Source organism: Oryctolagus cuniculus, chromosome 6 (genome assembly GCF_051225735.1).
Source record: "Oryctolagus cuniculus isolate XC-2025 breed Fujian yellow rabbit chromosome 6, ASM5122573v1, whole genome shotgun sequence".
In the NCBI taxonomy this organism is placed as follows: Eukaryota; Metazoa; Chordata; class Mammalia; order Lagomorpha; family Leporidae; genus Oryctolagus; species Oryctolagus cuniculus.
Genome location: NC_142872.1, coordinates 5889913 through 5895016, shown reverse-complemented (window position 1 = coordinate 5895016; position 5104 = coordinate 5889913).

Below are 5104 nucleotides of genomic sequence, written 5' to 3'. Positions count from 1 at the left end.
AGCATTCACATTATGTGGATCCAAATTTCACTGACGGCCTCTACTTCTGTACTTAGTCACAGGTATTTATGGAGGACAGGTGCTCTGCCAGGTGCTTGGAACACAGTGGTGGGAAAGACACAGCCATCCACCCCACAGAGCCTCAGCGGACGGGTGACACTGGACAAGCTCTGACTGACCTGACTTCGTCCCCCAGCCCGGCAGAGGCTTCCCAGAGGGAGCGAGCTGTAAGACTAAATCAAAATGAATGGCATTTCACGACGTGTGCAAGGAACCCATGGGCAGCAGCGTGTTCCAAGGCACCTGGCTGCAGAAGACCAGGCAAAGCTCAGGGGGCCTGGAAGAACCCAGCGTGGCTGCAATGCAGCAAGCAAGGGAGTAACCAAGAAGTCACCGGACTGGGCAGGACCTGCAGAGCAGGGCGCCGAGTTTGGATTTCATCCTAAGGACATGAGAAGTGATCGTGTTTGCAGGTTAACAGTGGACACACCTGACTTCAGTGACAAAATTAGACGCAGAGAATTCAACAGCATCTGCGGCAGGAACAGGTGACAAATGAGCTCGACTTAGAACAGCAGCAGCAGGCAAGGAAAGAAAGGGGGACGCTGGCGGGGAGGTGTAGTAACGGGTCATGGAGGTCAAGGAAGAAGGAAGGAGACCTCCTGGGTCCCTGGTGTGACTGTGGCGGTGCTGGTCACCGGCTGTGGGGAACGACACGGGGCAAAGCCGCCCGAGCTGAGAACCCTGCGCTCACCGGGGGATGTTACGCTTGCCCTGAGTATGACGCAGTCACATGGCGATCTCAGCAACAAGACCTCAATCCGCTTAAACGAGAACCACCTCGGCTGGAAGCCCTCACGTCTAAAAACTGAGCGGAGACTCCCTCAGTTCCAGGCAGGCATCCTGTCGGCCCGTTCTGTTCTGTCATACAGAACATCTCCTATTGCACCAAAATATCACACCCACGCGCCAGGAGCGCACCGTCAGCTGGTTGGGGGTGGTGAGCGCCACATGGGTCGGGCAGTGGCTTGACGGCGGTTTTTCACATCTCCTATATTCTCCCTGACTTTCTGTCATGTAGTGCATTAATTACGTTAGAGGATTAATGAAATCTACAAATGTCAATTCCACCTCTTAATTCTGTCTCCCCACTTCCTGTTGCTACCCAGTTGCTAGATGTTATAATCCTGCCTAAGTGTCTAAGTTCCTGCTGTCTTTTTGCATTATCAGAAAATATTTCTCAAGGTCTCTAGTCCTATTCTTTGTCAGAGAGTCTGTGCAGGCTGAAATTAAAGCCGGGGCCGGCGCTGTGGCACTGAGTGTAAAGCCACCATCTGCAGTGCTGTATGGGCACCGATTCAAGACCCAGCTGCTCCAGTTCTGATCCAGCTCTCTGCTGTGGCCTGGGAAAGCAGTACAAGATGGCCCAAGTCCTTGGGCCCCTGCACCCACGTGGGAGACCTGGAAGAAGCTCCTGGCTCCAGATTGGTCCAGCTCCAATCTCTGCAACTCTACCTTTCAAATAAATATTTAAAAAAGAAATGAATGCCACCACCCCAGCTATGTCACACTGCTGTTTGTGTGGCACGCCTTCCTACGTCCCTGTATTCCCAACCACTCCTGTGTCTCTGAAGCAAACGCACACCTTACAGACCACACCAACAGTCTGACAGCTCCGCCCTTCCTGCAGCAATGCCTGCAGCTGGACCAAGCTCTATCGTGTCCAGGGCCACATCCCACCTGTCCACTCCTATCTACTGCCTGCCTTCATGTTAATTGCAGATTTTCAACTGTACTATTTTCACTCGTGTTGATTTTCAAGCTTTTCTGCTATCTTTTAGCAGTTTATCTAGGAATCACTATGCATCATCAACTCATCACAATCTACTTAATACTTAATTCTGATTAAAATGGAAATTAATACAATGTAACTCAACTTCTTCTCCCACCCCTTATGCTGTTAGGATTATATATAAAACTATATATATGTATATATGTATGTATATGTATATATATGTGTGTATATATATATGACTGTGTGCAGTCCTGGAGTTCCTGGGTTTGATGACCAGGTCCTGACTCCACCCCCATGCTAATGCAGACCTTGGAGTCAACAGTGAAAATTCAAATAGGTCTCAGCTCCCAGCTTTGACCCGGCTCAGCCCAAGTTGCTGGCAGGCATTTGAGGGCTCTCTTTCTCTCTCCAGTAAAATTAATTTTAAAAATGTAAGAGGGGCCAGCACTGTGGCTCAATAGGTTAATCCTCAGCCTTGCAGTGCCAGCACACCAGGTTCTAGTCCCGGTCGGGGCACCGGATTCTGTCCCGGTTGCCCCTCTTCCAGGCCAGCTCTCTGCTATGGCCCGGGAGTGCAATGGAGGATGGCCCAAGTCCTTGGGCCCTACACCCTCAGGGGAGACCAGGAGAAGCACCTGGCTCCTGGCTTTGGATCAGCACGATGCGCTGGCTGCAGCATGCCAGCCGCAGCGTGCTGGCCTCGGCAGCCATTGGAAGGTGAACCAACAGCAAAAAGGAGGACCTTTCTGTCTCTCTCTCACTATCCACTCTGCTTGTCAAAAAAAAAAAAAAAAAAATGTAAGAGGAAAAACTTAGGAAACAAAAAGGGAAAAATACACACACAAGGGGTCTTCAAAACCCTCACACAGAATGCATCTTATGAAAAACCATGTGTGGCCGGCGCCGCGGCTCACTAGGCTAATCCTCTGCCTGCGGCACCGGCACCCCAGGTTCCAGTCCTGGTCGGGGCGCCGGATTCTGTCCCGGTTGCCCCTCTTCCAGGCCAGCTCTCTGCTGTGGCCCATGAGTGCAGTGGAGGATGGCCCAAGTGCTTGGGCCCTGCACCCCATGGGAGACCAGGAGAAGTACCTGGCTCCTGCCTTCGGATCAGCGCAGTGCGCCGACTGCAGCAGCCATTGGGGGATGAACCAATGACAAAGGAAGACCTTTCTCTCTGTCTCTCTCTCTCTCACTGTCCACTCTGCCTGTCAAAAAAAAAAATATGTGTGTGGAGTTCTTCGTCTCAGAAGCAGCCTATCCCTCAATTCCACTTCTGCGTGAACTTCCCGACATTGGTCCACTCCTCCATCGTTTTCCGCTGATCCCACGCCAGGGTTTGGCACCCAGGCCCGCCGACGGCAGGACTGCCTTCAGTGTTTCCGACGTGGCAACTGTGTACTCAGCTTTTGCTCCTCTGGTGACGTCTTTATTTCATGCTCATTTTTTAAAGATTTATTTATTTGAAAGGCAGAGTTACAGAATGATAAGGAGGGACAAAGAGAGAAAGAACTTCCATCCGCTGGTTCACTCCCCAAATGGCCACAGCAGCCAGGGCTGGGCCAGGCCAAGGCCAGGGGCCTGGGGCTTCTTCCAGGTTTGCCACGTGGGTGCAGTCTTGGGCCATCCTCCTCTGCTTTCCCAGCACATTAGCAGGGAGCTGGAGAGGAAGTGGTGCAGCCAGGACTGGAACCAGCAGCCATGTGGGACGCCGGTGCTGCAGGCAGTGGCTTAACCAGTATGCCCCAGCACCGGCCCCTCACGCTCATTTCCTGAAGAGTTTAACTGGGTACAGAATTCTCCAGACACTTGATCCTGGTGCATCCAAATCTGTCCTTGCCTTCTGGACTCCACTCTGTTCTGACGGGATCTCAGACGCTGCCCACACCGCGTTCCTCTGAAAACGAACAGTCATGTTCCTCCGGCTGCTGTCTTGTTCTTTGCCTCCTGACAGCCCCACCACCACCCAGCTGGGCGTGTGTCCCTCTGTGTTCCTATACTCAGACGTCACTGAGCTTCTCGACTCTGGGAATGACCGGTTTCCATCAAACACGCGGAGTCTGGAGCCACTGTGTCTTCAGATACTGCTCTGTGCCTTCCTCTCCCTCCTCTTCTTCTGTGGCTCCTGTCGCTCCCCCTCTTCGTGGAGGAACGACACAGGACCCTGCGCTGTTCTTTCGTCTGCTCGGCCCTCCCTGGGTTTGCTGCTGGTTCTTCCCGGGTTGGCTACTGTCCCTTCCACCTCCGTGGAAGGGCGGTTCCCCCTGCCACGTTCCCCACTTCCGCAGGGGAGCAGCACACCGCCGGCCGGCTCTCTCGGGGGCTGCACAGGTGTTCCCTTAGATGTTCCCCTTAGATGTTCCTGGTGCATGCCGTCTCTCTCCTCCTTTATAGTCCTCCTCCGCCAATCCTAACTCGGCTGCCCACACGCCGAGCACGCTGCTCTCCAATCAGGAGCAAGTCCTACAGTTTATTGGCTGAACTGGAGGCAGCTGTGTAGAAGCTGTTTTCTCCTCTCCCAGCGCCATATTGTGGGAGAGCAGATGCATAGAATAAGTCTTAATTCCAGTAACAGTATAGTCCGAGTTGCTCCCCACAGGCTCCCACCGCAGATATGTTGGGAAATTCATCCTCATATTTATACTGATGTTTGTATTCGTGTTTGTATTTTTACTTCTATTTATAGTCATGTCCCACAGGTCTCTGGGTCTCATTCTTACATCTCGTGTCCTCTCTCCACCCTTTCAAGGTCTGTATTTAGAATCACTTCTTTTTCCTACTATTTCAGATCTGCTTTTGAGACCACCTGGTCATTACATTCTGACCAGTTTTCAATGCCAGATTGTCTTTTGTTTTTATGTTTTCTTACGGTTTCTGTTTCTCTACTGAGATTTCCCATTTTCTGTCCTAGTCAGTATATCTGTAATAGCTAACATTTTCCTTTAATTTCCTGAGCTTATTTATAACAGCTGACTGGTGTTCTTTCCTTCCCCGATGTTGTTCACATTTCCTGTTGCCTTGCATAGCTCAGAATTTGGGGTTGAAAGCTGGATGTCTTAGATAATATAACAACTGTAATTGTGTTGCATTTGTCCACTTTGGTTCCCTTTCTAACATGCCTGAACTGAAATTATAAAATGTCTCTTATGTCAGGTCCCCTGACATTTTTTTAACTTTCATTTTTAAGCCTATTTCTTAGTTTTCACCAATTTGAGTATGGATTAGAATCAAACCTCTTAAGCCCACAAAGCTTCCAACCTCCGCTAATTGATGCATGAGTGAGTTGAGAACATATTTGCTGGATTTTTTTTT